General features: G+C 32.6%; 1 protein-coding gene across 5 annotated transcripts in view; it reads left to right on the plus strand.

Annotated features, from left to right (window-relative positions):
• Positions 1–19,883, plus strand: part of Nipbl (NIPBL cohesin loading factor) — a 171,156-nt gene that overhangs the window by 41,248 nt on the left and 110,025 nt on the right. Inside the window, exon 1 of one of the 5 annotated variants that reach the window (XM_021726576.3) lies at positions 15,916–15,933. The exons of the other annotated variants lie outside the window; for them this stretch is intronic. The gene's annotated coding sequence lies outside the window, so the exon portion shown is untranslated. Of the gene's footprint in view, positions 1–15,915; positions 15,934–19,883 lie in introns of those variants that run through there. 5 annotated transcript variants of the gene reach the window in all.

Genomic DNA, 19,883 nt, shown 5'->3' on the forward strand with positions numbered 1-19,883 from the left:
CAATGCAGTGATACGTAAGAGAAGTTTGATTAAGAAGGAGAAAGATTATGATATCCGGAAGGAACTGGTTACTGAAGCTGAATTTGAAAAGTGAGATCTTACTATGATATTGGATTGCACTTTATATTGGTGAAAGGTTATCCAAAACTAGATATATTTTAGGCTAGATAGAGCTATTTATACCATATTTGTAATGATGCACAATGTAGGCTCATTGAATTCTAATGAAGCACACTCTGCAACCGATTACTGCTTTCTTGGTTTCATACAGATAAAAATTGTCTCACATGTTTTCCTTAAATTCAAAGAACAAATTTTACTTTCTGTGAGGGTCAGGAGACTCTTCCTGTTCATGTTAAAGAGCTGATTTTAATGGGGGGAATGGTGGCTCCTGTCCTGTAATCCCAGCGGCTCAGGAGACTGAGGCGGAGGATCACAAATTCAAAGCTAGCCTCAGGAACCGCAAGGTGCTAAGCAACTCAGTGAGACCCTGTCTCTAAATAAAATACAGAAAGCCGGGGAGGTTAGGGATGTGGCTCAGTGTTGAGTGCCCATGAGTTCAATCCCTGGCACGTACACCCCTCTACCTCCACCATCCTCCCCTGCAAAATAAAAAGCTGATTTTATTATTATGGAAATATTTCCTTTTTTCTACCTAGATTTGTTTTTATTACGCAAACATTATAATAAACTTTCAACAGAAAACTTTGTCTTATCAGAAATATCATTTTTAGTTCTTCATAACAGTTTTCTTCAGTCATTTAAATTGATTTTAAATAAGAATGCTCAGCTTTATTGATACAGCAGTTTGAGATTTTAAAGATATTTCCCAATTTTAAGAGCCTAGAAATAGAAGAATAAGAACAGCAAACTCAACTTATTATGGAAATTTATATAATTAAAAATATAGGGATTAAAGCTTTTAAATGGAGGTAAAGAGTCAAGAATAAAAGAAAATTACAAGGGAGGATGGTACTTAATTCTGGAAAAACAGCAGTATTTAGAATAATGGTTTTCCGAGTGGTGTATGCATAGTGAAAAAGATGTAGTAGTATGGGCCTAAGGGTGTGCATGATAATTTAGTTCCCACGTGGACAGAGATTATAACTTCAGGTATGTTTATTTTTTATCTCATCTTTTTAAAATGTCTATTTTGCAACTTAAAATAAATGTAACTCATCTTGGGCATGTAAAGATACATATTTATTGAAAGATTATTTGGAGATTAGTGTTTTAAAGTACACTAAGAATTACTAGGGGCTTTAAAATTATGTAAATTTAATTTTTAAAATTTTAGCATAGTTATTTACAAGCTTTCTAATATTGGCATGTTATTATTTTGAACCTTAGTTTTTCCAAGTATTAAATAAAGTAGTTTTTACTTTCTGGTGATTTTTTTTTTTTCCATATTAGATAATGAATATGTAAGACTGTCTAAGTTTCTCATCCTTTTTGTGGAATATAAAAGGAAACAATTTGAGGTCACAACAGATTTGTTAATGGGATGAAAAACCAATCCTCCTCTTATCTATTGCCCTGATATTTTCCCTGTGATTACTTTTTATAAACTGCTACCACTTTTTTCTTTCAATAAAACTGGATTTGGTGTTCAGAAAGAACAGGAAAGTCAGGACACTGGGTAGCTTTGCAACTAACTTTGTGGTGTAATCTTGAACACATAATTTTATTTTTTTGACTGTTTTTATAAGGAATGGATGTTGGTTTTTTTCAATTTTTTTTCTGTGTATATTGAAATGATCATATGGCCTTAGTTCTTTATGTTTTACATTAATAGATTTTCAGGTGAATATCTAGCTTTGCATTCTCAGAGTAAATCCCACTTGGTCATAATGTATAATCCTTTTTATACATTGCTGAATATGGTTTACTGATTTTTTTTTAAAAGAATTTGGTTTCTGGATTCATAAGGATATTGCTTTATAATTTTCTTGTGTTTTTTTTTCCTGGTCATGATAATATTGGCCTCATGGAATAAGGTTGAAGTGTTCTTTATTTTTGTGAAAGTGTATAAAAGTTTTAATGTTTCTTATGTATTTTATATCCTTCACCTGTGCTTAGGCTTTTCTTAGTGTGAAGATTTTTAATGAGTACTCTTATTTGTTGTCTTATTTGTTACAGATTTGTTCATATTTTTGTATTTCTTATTCAGTTGTTCTGGTAATTGGTCTTTCTAAGAATTATTTTTAATCTAAGTCATCTAATTTATTGGTTTAAAGTTGTACACAATATTCCCTAGTATTATTGTCTTTTTGTTTGTTTGTTTCTGAGATGAGTCTTGCTATGTTACTGATGCTGGCCCAACTTCTTGAGTTCAAGCAGTCCTCCATCCTCAGTCTTCCAAGTAACTGGGATCACAGACATGTTTCACTTCACCCAGCAATTCCCTTTTAATTTTTAAAGGATCAGTAGTGATTTCTTCCTCTTCATTCCACTTTGGAAGTTTATATCTGCTCTTTTATTTTCATTTCTCTATAAGAGATTGTCAGGATTTTTTTCTTTTTCCTGGTTGGCTGGTTGTTTTCAAGAATCAACTTGTAAATTCATTGATTTTCTTTTGGTTTTTCTTTTACTCATTTTTACTTGAAATTTTTTCTTTGTCTCCTCGTGTCCTTCTCCCTCTTCATTTAATTTCTTAAGGTTTGGAAACTGAGGTTCTTTTCTAACATAAGTTGAACATCCCTTATCTGAAACAATTTTGATTTTGGAGCATTTTGTATTTTCAAATTGGAATGGTCAGCCAATAAAGTTTTTATGTGGTGCTGAGGATCAAACCCAGTGCCTCATGCATGCAAGGCAAGTGTTCTCCCTCTGAGCCACAATCCCAGCATCCCCCTCACAGACATTTTTAAAGCTATAAATGTTCTCATAAATGCTGCCTTACCAATGTTCTGTAAGTTTGACATTACCTTTTAATTTTTATTTAGTTAAGTATTTAATTTCTCTTGCAATTTCTTCTTTGACTGATGGGTTTTCCCAGATTTCTATTGTTATAAATTCTTTTGTTGTCAGGGAACACACTATGAATCAATTTTAAATTTACCAAGATTTAATTTGTAGCTCAAAATGTGTAAAGTTTTGGAGAATGTTCCTTTTTGTTTAAAAAGGATGTATATTTAGAACAAGCATTAGCAAGTTCTAAACATGTAAGCTAGGTCAAGTTGGTTCATAGGGTTATTGAAGTCATTTACATCCTTGCTGATTTTCTCTCATTCTGTTTCATCATTCAGTTTTCTCAGTTTTTGCTACAAGTATTTAATAGTTTTTTATTTATTATGAATACTTTTATAAATGTTATACCTTCCTGATATATATAGATTTTTATCATTATGAAATAATTCTCTTTGTCTTTAGTACTCTTTATCTTAAAATCTATTTCATAAGCTTTTCATTTATCCACTTCTGTTTTGTATTGTTACTGTTTGTATGGATTATCTTTTCTCTTTAAATTTATTTGTATTTTTTAATATAAAATGTGCCTTTTGTAGAAATATATACTTGAATCTTGCTATTTTCTCTAATATATGAGTCCCTGCCTTTCAAGTAGCATAATTTATTCCTGTTTAATGTATTTATTGATATGATTGGATATACTCTCACCATTTTCCTGTTTTATTTTGTGTTAAATATTATTTTAGTGTTCGGTTAGTCAGCTTTCCATTGCTATGACAGAATACCTGGAAAAAGCAACTTAGAGGAGAAAAGATTTATTTTGGCTCATCATATCAGGTTTCAGTCCATGATTACTAGGCCTCATCACTATAGGCTGGTGTTGAGGCACAATATAAAGGTAGGGGGTACATGGAATAGCAGAGCTGCTTATCTTATGGCAGCTGGAAAGCAGGAGGCATAAAGGAGAGTCAAGTGACAAGATATATCTTTCCAGGGCAGACCTCCCCAGTAACCTACTTCTAACTAGTCACAATCTCCTATAGTTTCCATCATCCCCCAATATTCATTCAGTTATGAACCCATCAATGAATTAACCTATTGATGAGATCAAAGCTTTCACAAGTCTATCATCCCAAAAGCTCCACCTCTAAACATTGCTGTGTTGGGGATAATGTCTTCATTACATGGGCCTTTGAGGAGACATCCTAGATCTGAACTATAACATGTACCATTCAGGTTCCTCTTTAGATTTTTGTGAAAACATTTTTTAGAGTTACTGTCACAGTGATTGCTATTGGGCTTACAATATGTGCCCTAATTTACCATAATCTACTTTTATAATGGGTATTTATCCCAATATAGTAGTAGTTTAAAAAAAAAAGGTTCCTTTCTTGACTGTAAAAGTAGATTTCTCTAAAGTTATAGTACTAAGTTTTGAAAATGTGTTGTTTTCTAAATAGCCATAAATGTTTGTGCCGTGATAATTCTGCCTATTTTATATTTCTAAGCTACACTGTCACATCTGTATATATTTCCATAATAGTTAATTGATGTGTCAGTATGTAGTGGAATTTATATTTAGCTGAGTACAGTGTCAGAACCTATATTGGGTTCTGTTATGTCTTTCATAGTTACTTATAATGAAGTCTCAGTTTGTCCATTACACCAGTTATTGTAATGGTATTTCTCCCCACAAGGTTTATAAATATGTATCATTTTTGTTTCTTATGTAAAATAGGCAAGTTGAACTAGTAACTTTAAATATTCTAAAATTTGTCATTCTATTAGATCAAAAATATATGGAGGGCTGGGGATATAGCTCCATTGGTAGAATGCTTGCCTCGCAGGTCCCCAGCACCACACACACACACACACACACACACACACACACACACACACACAAAAGCGTGTGGAAATTGTAATATTTAATTTGATATGTTTATATAGTGGTTATTAAAAGCTTACCCATTGGCTGCTGGTTTGGGATCATATAGTAGTAGTAAAGATATTTTTCACTTTCGGGCTTTTATTTAGAGTAGAAATAATTTGGTCTTGGGCTGGGGTAAAACTCAGTGGTAGAGCAATTGCCTAACGTTCATGAGGCCCTAGGTTTGATTCCCAGCATTTGAAAAAAAGAAAAACCAGGAATTTGGTCTGATTTCAGGAAGGAAAAAAAAAGGACTGTAAATTAGGATCCGTAAATTGCTGAAAGTAGAAGTTTGTTTTAAATATCAACTTAATAGTAATTTTTATAAAGAATTTGATTTTGTAGTTTAATAATCAAACTTAAGGCTGAACAGATTTTTAATTATTGTTTCACAAGCCAGTAGTGAAAATGACCAGGTTCCATATAGTTTAGTTTAGATAAGATACCAACTGGCTTTTACTTAATTTACCTTGGTCTCTCATCAGCTGCATAGCATCTATGTTTTATTAATATGTTATTAATATTACTTTTTATGTGCCTGTTTGCTTTTATTCAAGATTCGTTCCAAGGATTTAAAATTTCTTGTCTATGTAAAAGTTCATCTCTCAGTTTTCTATCATTAATAAGAGTATTCAGAGTGGGAGTATTCTAGAGTTTACTTGATAGGTCTCTATAAAAATACGTTCCCTTCTCAGTAAAAAACATGAGGCTGCAAATAGAAGCTTAAGGCATGAAGATTATGGTCTTAAGGTCACTTGATCTTATATTCATATATGACACCCCATATATCATCATGTTAAATATATGAATTTGCTCGGTGCCCAGATTTCAAACTCTTTACCTGCATAAAATCTTGGAGTTTTTCATCTGATATATTCTCTAGCATTTCCCACTTATTTACATTTCAGTTTAACCTGGAACCATAGGACCAGCCTTGTGCTGTATTATGGAAAGACTTTTAAATTATTGTAATTTTATTTTATAAATTGAAACTAGATTCTACCCTTAAGGTGAAATGATTAGACTGAAATAACTAGAAAGAACATAACTATGCATGGCCAGGTGAATTTTGTGCATGTTGTAATATGAGTTCACTAAAGAAAAAGATTCTCAAGTATAGTAAAGGAAGATATATATCAAGGATGATATGGAGCTTGAAGGATGGTAGGTAAAATTAAGATAGAGGAAGAGAGGTTATGTAGAATTTTTTTTAGGTGTATAGGGGAAAAATGTTGAGTATAATATTTTGGAAATACTAAAAACACCAGTCTAGCAAGAAAAGGGAGTTTATGTTCATTAGGGAAAATATAATTAAAGAAAGTCTGTAAATTATGGAGGAGATTGAATGTAAGATAAGGCTTTAGAATTAAGTTTGTAGATGTTTTTGGTGTTAATTATGCAAGTAAGAAAACAGTTGTTTAAAAGGGTGAGTCATTAAGTAACTATATGATAGACAGCTGGAAACAGAAATAATGAAGTTTAAGAAGACTAGTAGGTAATTACAATAATCCAGATGTCTGATAGTCTTATTTCTTAAAATAAGGATTAGAGCAAAGAGTAGAAAATGAAGAATGGATTAGTGATCTAGAAGATGACAGAGAATCAAAAGTTTATATCTGTAAGTTTGGATTACTGATATATGAAAGCAGTGATAGAAATTATAAGAGTACCAGTGGTGACTTACATTTTAGAAATATTTGAGGTTCTAACACTTTTAAGGGGAATGGTTGCCCAGCATACTGATACATTCACATATTGGTACTGTAAGAATTAATAATGCCTATAAGGAATTATCTGTGAATTCTCACATAATGAAGCCATAGAGGTCTTTAGGATGCCATGAAAATAAGTTAATTTTCAAGGAAGTATACTTAGGGCCAAGTAGCCACAGTTGGGAAATAACTAAAAATAATGAACCATTGGAAAAAGTAGAGAGAGTGAAGAGTCAATCAGTGAGGTACAAGGGACAAGCATCTCAGAAGTCAAACGATAAAAGAGTTGGAGAACACATTCACCACAAGTATCTAATGTTGATGTCTCTCTTTACCCCAGTATCCCTATGAAATTTCCTCACTGTACCTTAAATTCAGACGTCATTCATAACCACTTTCTTACACACATCCCCAGTACCTTTGTTCTCTTTCTTTTTTTCCTATGGTATGCTATCTTGAAGCTGAATGGACTAGAGAAAAACAGTAAAACCCTGATGACTGGTCTCACTTTAAATTAATGGCAGTGGATTGTTAATGCTACCCAGCATATGTACCACTCCTAGATGCCTATTTTATACTTTTCCCCATTCCTCAAAAACCTTTAATCTCCTCTTCCATCTTTATCTGATAAACTTAGTCTGTTTCAGTGAGACTGAGTATTCAGAAATTTTCACAAGTTCCTTATTATTTATCATCTCATTTATCAACCCTGTGTCTCTGTAACCAGAAATTACTCTGCCTTTCCTTCTGTTAACCATATAGGAATTGCCTAGATTCCTAAACTAGACCATCCACTCATGTAGTAGGTCTCGATCCTCACATATATCAAAGATATTAATTCTCCCCTCACCTGATTTCATTGCTTTCTCTCCCCTTTAATCACTCATTTTCATAAGAATACAAACTGCGTGTTTTTTCTCTAGTTTAAATGAAAACCCCTTCTCTTGACTCTTTTTCTTCCTCTAATTCCCAGTTACACCAGTCTATACTCACTATTTTATTCTTTTCTCCCATTCTTTCTTATATCTCTCCTACTTAAATTTCTGCTCTTATGTCCTGCTGATTTTGAAATGGGTTTTCTCAAGGCGTTTATTGACTTCTTACCAATTTCAGTGGTCAGATCTCAGTAGTTCATTGATGGTGGTGCCTTTGTTCTTAAAGATTCTTCACTTGGTTTCCTGAACATTATATTAGAATTGTTATACCAATAGCATAGCCAGCACAAATCACACTAGGTAAATTTCAAAGTTTCTTTTCAGTTATTTTTGTCCTTAGAATATATCTTAGTATTTAATTTCATATTAACAAATTACCATAAATTTTGGTAACTTGAAACAACAGAAATGTGTTTTCAATAGTTCTAAGGGCCACAAGTCAAAAATCAATGTCAGCAGATGCATTCTCCCTCTAAAGACTCTGGGAAAGAATCTTTTCCTGCTTCTTCCAGTTTCTACTGACCCCAGGCATTTCTTGGTTTGTAGCTGCATAACTCCAGTCTCTGACTGTATCTTTACATGGCCCTCTTTGCATGGTTGTACTGTAGCTCCCTATTCTGTCTTTTATAAATAAAATACCATTAGATTTAGGGCCTACCCTACATCAAGGATAATCTCATCTGGATATCCTTTTATTACATTTGCAAAGACCATTTTTCCATATCAGGTCTCATTTACACATTCTCAGCTGACTGACTTCAGCGATGGGGGGGCTTCACATTTCAATTCCCTACACCCAAAAATATTCTCAGAGTACTGTTGTCAAAATTACTTGAATTGAATTTTTTCTGTGTGATTATGTTATTATTGAATACACAGTTAAGTTTATTTGTTGTTTGTGTTCAGTTGTAGGATTTGCTTCTTGTTCAGTAATCAAAAGGGTTGACTTTTGAGTGTAACATACATAGTCCAAAAGTCAGAATTGGGAAGATGCATTCAGAAGTTGCAGTATGATACATTCCCACCTTTCTTGTGGATTACCATTTCATCTTTCCTGATTTCTTCTGTAATCAAGCAATTACCAATATATATTTATAGGTTTCCTTCTTTATTAGAGAAAATATTGTATTCTGTATGTACTTTTTGACGCCTCGCTTTTTTCATATAATATATCCCGGAATTTCCTCCATATCCAAGGTTTTTGTTCTTTTTAACTGATACATAATATTTCATCATATGAATGTGCCAGTTTATTCAATCAGTTTCTTATGCTTGGGTATTAAATTTTTTGCAATCTAATTTACAAAGAATATGCTAATGAATAATCTTGTGTGTATGATGTTACATATCTGTGGAGGGTAAATTCATAGATTTGGAATTTCAGGGTAAAAGGTAAATTACATATGTAATTTTGTGAGATAGTTGTTATTTTCAACTCCTTTTTGCATTCTAGCCAGCCATGTGTTAAAAGTACCTTTTTCTTCCCAGTCACAACAACAGAGTGTGTTTAACATTTTTCACTTACCAAGTTGGCCAAGATTCAAAAGCTTGCTAACTCAGCATAGTTTTAATTTACAATCCTCATATTAAGAGTGAGGTTGAACATCTTTTTGTTTAAGTGTTAAAAAAAACCTGATTGATGAACTGTTTTTTGTTTTTACTTCCCTTGTAACTAGTTATTATACTTTGGACAGTTTAAATTTGGTTTCGGGGTTTGTTTATTTTTATCTTTAAAATGAAGTAATGATTCTCACTTTTAAATGTGGAGGAAAGACTGAAAGGCAACTAGCACCTTCTGCACCTCAGAATATAGGCCATTTATTGCCTTTAATTAGGCAACCTGATAAATTTTTATCTTTCCTTTCTTTAAAGGAGAATCCATAGTGTATTGAACATTATGGGCATTACAAAATATTGCCTGGAGTAAGGTGTTTTATCAACTTTTGCTTTTAGATTCTGAACATTTCAATGTATAGCATTTATCTATAGGTAATGGCACTGGTTTAGAAATTTGCAGTCATAATTCTCTCACTCATTTATTCATTTATTTATTCATCTATTAGAGCACAGTCAGACTTTATTTTGAAGAAGAGTCTAGCCTCTCTGAGGCTTCTGTGTAGAAGCTTATTTTAGATAAACTTCTTAAGTTTTTAAAAACTATCTTTTTATTTTTCCTGATTGAATGATAAAATATATACTTCTGCCCTTAATAATACCAAATGTTGCTTTCAACTAGGTACTCTTAGCCATCTGGATTTTTCAGAAGCCCAATTTTGAGAAAATATGTTAATGGAGTACTGACTGGGTGGCATTCTGTCCATTCCTCTGAATATTTTAATATTTGCTATTAGGTAAACCATATCATTAGAGATCTGCATGCATATATTTCATTATTTGGGCCCCATGTAATTTTACATGCCCTGAATTGTGCTTTTTTTTTTAAGAGATGATTTTTATAGAAGGAAAAACTTACCCAAAACAGATCTCTGAGTTTTTAGAAGGGCCATTAAGGACTTTCTCCATTATATCATTCAGTCTGCTTTAAGAAGGCTTATTGGTGAAATTTCTCACAATTAATAGCATCTTAGAAAAGGTATGCTTTTGAACATCTGCCAGTTGTTTTATTTTACTGACAGGGCATTTCTTCTTTGCCCTACTATCCAAGAAACCTAAGCCCCATTTTGGGGTCCAGTTCTTGGAGTTTGAAGAACAATATGATGTGCTTTTCTGTGTGCCATTTTAATTTTGCTTCTCTATCTAAATGTATCATTTGCTCTCAATTTTTTAGGTTTATTTTCATCATATGTGGTTTTCTGATAAAATGCCACAACTCTGTATGGAATTAAGTAGAATGTGATGTGTATTAGCATGTGTTCATGAATGTGTGTGTTTACACCCTCCCATTCCCAAGGCAAACCCTTAAAGTTGTCTTAGATTATTCGGTCTCATTTTCCACATCCAAGCAGTCACCATGTTTGTCTCTCTGATCTTTGTATGTTCATCTCTTTCTATCACTTTGTCCTGTCTTTATTCAGAGTCTCATTGCTTCATCGATATATTTCCTACTTACTGGTCTTTCTATATACAGTTTGAAGACTTCTGCATCTTCCATAGCATTTCTATAGAGCATGTTCTAATACTAGTTTTGTTTATGTTATTCTGTCAATACAAAAATCCTTTTGTGGCTCCCTATAATTCTCAAGCATATTTGGATTCCTTAGCACATGAGGCTTTTCCATAATCTTTCCTGCTAATTTTTTTTAACCTACTCACTCTCCTACCTTTCAATTCTGTTCATTTTGAAGAACTTAAAGTTTCTTAAACCTATTGTGCAGTTTCACATCATTTGCCTGTGCATCTATTTTTCCCTCTACCCAGAATATTCTTTTTAGTCTTCTTTCCTATCAACCTTTGATAATTAATTACAGATCTATCTTTCCTAGAAGTCTTTCCTTATCTCCTAACTCATTGGTTATTAGTGTTGTTCTTGAATCAACAGCATCAGTATCATGTGGGGAAATTGTTAGAAATGTAGTCTTGTGTGTTAATCAAGATCTACTGAATTTAGAAATTTATTGGTAAGGCTCAGCAATATTTGGAGCCTAGTAACTTTAATTGACATGTGTCAGAATCACCTGAAATATTTTTAAAATACCAACTCCCATCTTTGAATACCTAGGGTTCAGTGGATTTGATAAATTGCATTAATAATCCCAGTTCCTTGCCCCTTCCTGTATCCATACCCTTTGCTATGTAACTATGCAAGAGTATTTCCCTGCCCTTGACTTTGAATTTGGCTAAAGAACTTGTTTTGACCACTGAATTGAATGGATGTGACATCAACAGAGGCTTGAAAAGCACTTGTTTGTGCCTCTGCCTTGTCTGAAAGACCAGAGTAGTCGACCAGCCTGACCTGTGGTTCCAGGAAAAGGTTGAGAGACTGTTTTAAGACAGTTCATATGAAAGTAAATGGGTGAGTGGTCCTTGATATCTCCAACGTGCTCTCAGATGGTTCACGGGGATGCATGTGCATATGTTTGCATACTCACACATAGAAAGAGAGAGAAATTGTGAATATTAAAGCAGATGGGACAAGATAAAAAGAATTGGTGATTCTGAGTAAGGATTATGGTATTTTCTTATACTAATCATATAACTTTTAAAGTTTGAAATTATATCTCTTCAATCTAAAAAATGTTAAAACATTTAAAACTTTTAGGAAAACAGTTTTGTCTATAAATTGCTATGAAAATTTTCTAAATCAGCTTAATTTTTAATTTTGTTCACAAAGCTTGTACAGATGGCCCCCTACTTAAAATGGTTTGATTGTTAATGATGGTGTAAAATCAATAGGCGTTTAGTAGAAACCATACTTTTGAGTTTTGAATTTTGAATTTTTTCTCCAGCTAATGATGTGTATAATCCTTTCTTGATGCTGGGCAATGGCAGCAGACTACAGTTCCTATTTGGCCATGCCATCATGAGGATAAACAGCCAACCCTCTACAGTGTACTGTGTATGTAGGTATATTAAATACATTTTGAAATTATGATATTTTCAGTTTATGATGGATTTATCTGGATGTGAAGTCAAGGAACATCTGTAAATTCTTAGGAACTATGTTCTGTATAGAACACAGAGTCCATAATTGATAAAAAATGTTTTTATTTTGAAAATAAGTATAGGTTCTAGTTGAAAAAAATGTATAGGGAGGTCAGACACATCCTTTACTCAGCTTCTTTCAATAGTAACATTTTGCATAACTGTACCACTTTTCAAAACCAGGATATTGATGTTGGTATAATTTAAGAGGTTGTTCAGATTCAATCAGCTGTGCATGAACTATTTAGAGTGGGGGATTTCATATAGTTTTGTGTATATATTGCTACATGTAACCACTGCCACATGGACTGTACAAGACTATTCCATCACTGCACGAACCACTCCCTTATGCTGTTCTATCACTTTATATCCATATACCTGTACTGTTCATCTGTAACCCCTGGAAATCACTAATCTGTTCTCTATGGTGTTGTTCAATAATGTTACATAAATGGTATCATACAGTATGTAACCTTTTGAGTTTGACATTTTTCCACTCAGCATAATTTCCTTCAGATCTCTAAGTTATTTTATGTAGTAATAATTTATTCCTTTTAAATGTTCCATAGTAGCATTTCATGTGGACCTAATTGCTTTTCTAGCTTTATTTTTAAAAATCATTGTTCCAGGGCCTTAGAGCTGTACCAAATTCTGTAGTCAGATTTGTTGTAATTCAAGTTAACATTTCAAATGACAATATACAACTTTATGTGAAAAGAGAGAAACAAATATAGTGTGCTTAGTAAACTATAATATGTGTGTAAATAGCCAGTAGATAACTTTTTTAAGTGGCATCAATCAAGCAAAATCACACGGAAATCTTAACCCGTTCATACCTTTTTCCCCTAATCTTGTGTCAATCATTAATTATGTTCCAACCCCATAATCTTTTTTCTTTTGTTCTAAGGTCTGTCCTTCGGGGATTGAGCATGTTGATCACTCCTCATCACCATTTCCTCCTGCACTTTTGCCTTTTAGACTCTTATTCATGAGATTTCCTCAGTGAAATACTCTTTCCCTAACATAAACTTACCTTTTTTTTCTTCTCTCAGAATGCCTTGTTCTTTTCATTTTAAAAAGAGCTAGGATTCTGGAATGTTAAGAGTCCAGAATCTGTAATCGACTCTTGGACAAGTTACTTAACTTTTGTGTACCACAGTTATTACTATTGTAAATTGAAGAAATAAAAGTAATACCTATTTCACAGGATAAAGATTACCTGAAATAAAATAATAAATCTGTTAGAACAATGCCAGCCATTAATAAAATCATCCATTATTGTTCTTGTTATGGAATTTATCACAACATGTAATTATATATTATATGTGATTATTCAGCATATCATTCCCTACTGGACTCCACTAGGATATTAATCATGTCTGTTCTGGCCCTTTTCTAAGTGTTAGTTATTAAGTGCATGAGAATGAATACATATTTACTTTTTTGAAAATCAGATAAGCAAAAAGAAGGGAATTAGCCTGAAGTTTCATCAGATGGTAATAAGAATACTTAATATTATCAGGTAAAGGTAAAGAACTTCCTCAAGTTCAGGCAATTCCTTATTCCAGTTGCAATTAAAAGTGTTTTGTTTCTTTTTGAAGTTTAATGTACTTTTGTGTTTATGTGTAATAATTGTGTTGAAATAATTTGAAATATCTGTCTTCCTACATCCCTCTTCTTTGTACTCCCAATTTTGCATAGATTTGCTAAACAACAGTAATCCCCTGTAAAATGAAATAATTTCTTTTTAATCACTTATTAAAAAAATCAGTCAGCTGTACACATTCTGTACATCGGAATTCACTAGCTATTTTTCTAGGACTTGGTAAACCAAGAAACAAAAATAAATAAGAGCTAAATGTTATTTTGAGAGTTTATGGTTTAATTGAAGGGTTTTTTCAGGTGCTTTTTTGCTGTTAGAATCATTATGTTGGAAATTATACTATAACACACAAGGTCATTTGTTTCTGTATTTCCATTAGCCTTCTGCCTCAGGATGTATTACTGTTGCTTTTTTTTTAAAAAAATAATCATTGTTTTCATAGAAAACATTTGCTTAACTGACAATTAAATAAACTAGAAACCTTAGTTAAATTTTGAAATGCCATTTTTCCTAATGAACAATTAATGACAGAATTTAAAAAACTATTTTTTTTCATTTTATATACAGAAGGGACATGATATTTGATGTCATCAAAACCTATGTGTTATGATTATTTCATTAAATAATGGCATATTACTTTAGGAAAAAATACATCCTTAATTTAGATCATACTCAATTTATATGCATAAGTTCCATAAAATGACATGGTAGAAGGGTCCATAAATATTATTAAAAGATTATTATAGGTAATATGAGTCAGAAATCACTTTTCTCCATTTATTTCTTCTTTTCCGGTAAATTGAACTATTTAATAAATTTGGAACTTTAGGTCTGTAGTAAGAAGCTGTTTAAACTTTCCAGGATTGAATGGATTTTTCAAAAGTTTATTATACCTGGAAAGTTATCCTTCTATCTTTTTTTTCATTTATTAATTATATTATTTAGTGATTATGTAATATGGTTTCTTGAATTCATTTATGGATTTTTGAAACTGATTTCAGAAATAGAGGGAAACTTGGTTTTAGCAGTTATGGGTCATAAGTTAAACAGCAACAACAACAACAACAACATTAATTAATGCTGACCTAACCATGAAATAATAGTATTTTGAAACTGACAGAAAGTTTCCTCAAGTTTTAAAAGAACTTTTTGTTGTAGAAAATTGGAATATATGCAGGGTGTAAAGAATATAGGAATGCCTAGTACTCATATCCAACTTAAGTCATCAACCTGCTGTCATTTTAGTTTATCTATATTTCTGCCCATGTCTTCTACCACTGCTCAGTTATTATTACCATTATTACCTTTATGATTTTTTGGAGCTTGATAATATATATATATTTTTATATATATATATATATATCAAATTGTAGAAATCTTGGCTTTATAAGTTTTGGCAAGTTTTTATATCATGATTTAGAACATTTCATGACATCAGAAAGTTTTCACATGTTCCTTTGCAGTCAGATCTACAAAGCGCCATTCTATTGTTATTTATTTATTTTTTCCCCTCCACCTTTGATTGGTTTTGCCTGTTTACTACAAATGGAATTATTCAGTGCATATGATTTTAAAAAACATTCATTTTTTTCATTCAGCATGTTTATAAGAGCCATCTATATTTTGTGTATAAGTACCCCCATCCTTTTTATGCCTGGATAGTATTCTCTTGTGGAAATATACCAAAATTCATATAACCAGCCTCCTGTTGATGAATATTTAATTGTTTCCAATTTGAGCCTCTGAGCACATTTTTATGAACATTTCTATACTGTTTAACATATACATTTTACTCTCTCCGATGAATATAAGAAGGAAGGAAATAACAAAAAAAATTGAGCAGAAATTAGTGAAACAGGAAACAAGCACACAATAAAGAAAAATTTTAAAGTTGATTCTTGTAAAAATTTGGTGAAATTGATAAGCCCACTAGCAACACTAATCAAAAATAAGAAAAATACAAATCACCAAAATGAAATGAAAGAGCAAATTGCTACAGATGCTACTATATGCAAAAGAATAAAGAAATACTATGATCACTCTTAGACTTTTTTTTTTTTTTTTTTTTTTTAAATAGAGGAAGCCAGGCATGGTGGCACACACCTGTAATCCCAGGGACTCCAGGAGGCTGCAGCAGAAAGTATCACAAGTTTGAGGCCAGCCTTAGAAACTTAGCAAGACCCTCAAGAACCCAGCACCTAAGTAAACAAATGGAGAGGGACAATTCCTAACTCATCTCAGGAAGTAGGTATAACATTGATACAAAACCTGGCAAAACATGACAAGAAAAGAATCTGTAGTTAGTATCCCTCATGGATGTAGATGCCAAAATTCTTAAATATTAGCAAATCAAATTTACCAGTGTAAAATACATTATGACTAGGGGTTTACCCAGGGATTTAAGATTGGTTTAATATTAGAGAATTAATTACTATAATCCACTATATTAATAGAAATAAAGGATAACAAGTATGTTATCTACACTGAATTTAAAAAGCATCTTTAAAAATCCAATGCCTAGGTCTGGGGCTGTAGCTCAGTGGTAGAGCACTTGCCTTGTATGTATGAGGCACTGGGTTCAATTCCTCAGCCCCACATAAAAATAAATAAATAAAGATGTTGTGTCCATCTACAACTAAAAAATAAACAATCCAATGCCTATTCAAAATGAAAGTTCTTGGTGAAATAAATCTGATAAAAGAAATCTTGTAGAAACCTACAACCAAATCATATGTAATGGAGAAATGTTTTTCCCCTAGAAACAAGAGTAAGGAAAGGATTTTTGCTCTCTAGCTGCTAGATGGAACTATATTGAAAAATCCAGATTTGTAGGATGCCACTAAAGCAGTACATGGTGGGAATTTATAGCATTAAAAAGTGAAGATGCTTAAATTAGTAGCCTTGGTTGTTTCCATAAGAAACTAGAAAAAGCATAACAGATTTAACCCATAGTAAACAGAAGAAGAGAAATGAGATCAAACCAGAAAACAGTATGAAAAGTCAAGAAAGCTAAGAAGGTAAATAAAATTGATAAGGCAGACTGTTCAGAAAAAAAGAAGGCTCAAGTTACCCATATCATGAGTGAGAGAGGTGACAGCACTCACTATATGTACATAAAAGATGGGGAATATTTTATTTTATACTTATAAATTCAAAAATTTAGGTAAAATAAACAGACTCCTTTAAAGACAAAAGCTAGTAACATTTGTCAAGTACATATAGATAATTTTAATGCCCTGTGTCTATTAAAGAAATTAATTTATAATTAAACCTCCAAGCCCCAGAGCCCAGATGACTTTATTGATAATTCTTCAGATTTTTTTGGTTGATTTGATTTGTTTGGTTGTTTTTGTGGTAGTTGTTTTGTCATGTGTCTTCCCCTCCCTGCCTTGGATTTATTTATTTTTAGTTGGTATACATTATAGTTGTACATAATGATAAAATTTGTGGTTAAATATTTGTACATGCACATGATATAACAATGTAATTTGGATAACATCACTCCTTAACACTTCTCCCCATCCTCCCCTGTTCCCATCCTCTGGTCCCTTTCCTATACTGATCTTCCTTTGATTTTCATGAGATTACACACACACACACACACACACACACACACACACACACACACACACACACCTTTTCCTTTTTTCTTTCTAGCTTCCAAATATAGGGTGAAAATATGACCCTTCTGAGTTTGGCCTATTTATTTCAACATATTGGACTCTAATTTCATCCATTTTTCTACAAATGACACAATTTCATTTTTCTTTATGACTCAATAAAACTACATTCTGTATATAGACCATGTTTTCTTTATCCATTCATTCATTGATGGATACCTATGCTGGTTCCATAGTTTGGCTATTGTGTGTTGTGCTCCTGTAAAACTAAGTAAGCATTTATTACTCTAGTATGATGGCTTTAATTCTTTAAGATAAATACCGAGGAGTGGTATAGTTGGGTCCTGTAGTGATTGCATTCCTAGTCTTTTGAGGTATCTTCATACTGATTTCCATAGTGGTTGTACTAATTAACAATCCACCAACAGCATAAAAGTGTTCTTTTTCTCTACATTCTCTCCAGCATTTATTATTGTTTGTATTCTTTTTTAAAAATATTTTTTAGTTGTCAATGGACCTTTTTTTTTAATGTGGTGCTGAGAATCGAACCCATTGCCTCACACATGCTAGGTAAGTGCTTTACCACTGAGCCACAACTCTAGCCCTTGTTTTTATTCTTTTTTTTTTTTTTTTTTAAGAAAGAGGAGAGACAGAGAGAGAGAGAGACAGAGAGAGAATTTTTTTTAAATATTTATTTTTCAGTTCTTGGCAGACACAACATCTTTGTTTGTATGTGGTGCTGAAGATCGAACCTGGGCTGCACGCATGCCAGGCGAGCGCACTACCGCCTGAGCCACATCCACAGCCCCTTGTTTTTATTCTTGATGACTGCCATTCTGACTGGTGTGAGATAAAATCTCAGTGTAGTTTCAATTTGTATTTCCCTAATTGCTAATGAGTATTTATTTATTGGCTACTTGTATTTCTTTTAAGAAGTATCTTAAAAAAAAGTATCTAATTCATTTGCCCATTTATTAATTGGGTTATTTCAAGTTTTGGGGTGTTAAGTTTTTTGAGTTCTTTATGCATTCTAGATGTTAATCCTCTGTCAGAGAGGAATGAGCAAAGATTTTCTTCCATTCTGTAGATTCTCTCTTCACTTTCCTAATTGTTTCCTTTGCTGTGCAGAAGCTTTTAAATTTGATACCACCCCATTTATTAAATCTTGGTACTATTTCCTGGGCTTTCGGGGTCCTGTTAATTCTCTAGACATTTAAAGAAATTATAACACTGCCAGACAACTTGCTTGTCCAGAAATTTGGATAGGATAGAATGCTTCTCAGTTCATTTCATGAAACGAACATCATCTCTAATCAAAGGTTATCAGAAGAAAAAAACCCATGAGAGGCCAGTGTCTCATGGATAAGGATGCAAAAATTTTAAACAAAATAGTAACTAAATCCAGCCATATATAAAATAGATAATACGTGATTGTTGAGTAGAATTTATTTCTGAAAGTTGCTTTAACATTTCAAAATCAAAGCCATGTAATTCACCTGACAAACTGAAACAGGGGGAAATGATTATCTCCCTAGATGCAGAAAAAGTATTTGCCAGATTTTAGCATCCATCATGATCAATATGATCTTTTATGGAGAAAATCCAGTGGATGTACAAAACAAATACCAGGGGGCTGGGAATGTGGCTCAGGTGGTAGCGCGCTCGTCTGGTATGCGTGCGGCCCGGGTTCAATCCTCAGCACCACATACCAACAAAGATGTTGTGTCCTCCGAGAACCAAAAAAAAAAATATATATATATATTAAAAAAATTCTCTCTCTCTCTCTCTCTCTCTCTCTCTCTCTCTCTCTCTCTCTCTCTCTCTCTCTCCTCTCACTCTCTCTTAAAAAAAATACCAGAATTAATATTTGAGGTTAGTAAGTTTTAAATATATAGATTAATTTACAGTATTCAATTATATTTTTGCATACTAGCCATGAAAAGTTGGAAATCGGAAATGTTTTCAGTTGCAGTTGCATCAGAAATTTGTAATGCTTAGTGATGAATTTGCCAAAAATGTGAATGCAGAATAGATTGAAAACTAGAAAATGTTGCTAGGAAAAATTAAACAAAATCTACGTAAGTGGAGATATACATTGTAGATCAGAAGATTTTATTATTAAGATGTCACTTCTACCCAAATTGACATATAGACTGTACATCATACTTATCATAATCCAAATAATTTTTTAGAAATTGGTAAGATGGGGGCTGGGATTGTGGCTTGGTGGTAGAGTGCTCACCTAACAAGTGTGAGGCCCTAAGTTTGATCCTCAGCATCACATAAAGATAAGTAAATAAAGGTATTGTGTCTATCTACAATATATATATTTATATATGCTTTTAAAAAAGAAATTGGTAAGATGATTTCATATATAAAAATATGAAAAAACTACCTGAGCAGTTTGGGGCAGGAGGAGAACAAATAGGAACCAATGGTATCTTAATTACAAGACTCATTACAAATTGATAGTAATCAAGACAATATGGTATTTGTGATCAAGGTAGAAAAATGTATTGATTGATCAGAGTAAAGGGTCAAAAAATAGACCCACTTATGTATGGTAAACAATGT

This window comes from Ictidomys tridecemlineatus, chromosome 1 (assembly GCF_052094955.1).
Source record: "Ictidomys tridecemlineatus isolate mIctTri1 chromosome 1, mIctTri1.hap1, whole genome shotgun sequence".
NCBI classification, from domain to species: domain Eukaryota; kingdom Metazoa; phylum Chordata; class Mammalia; order Rodentia; family Sciuridae; genus Ictidomys; species Ictidomys tridecemlineatus.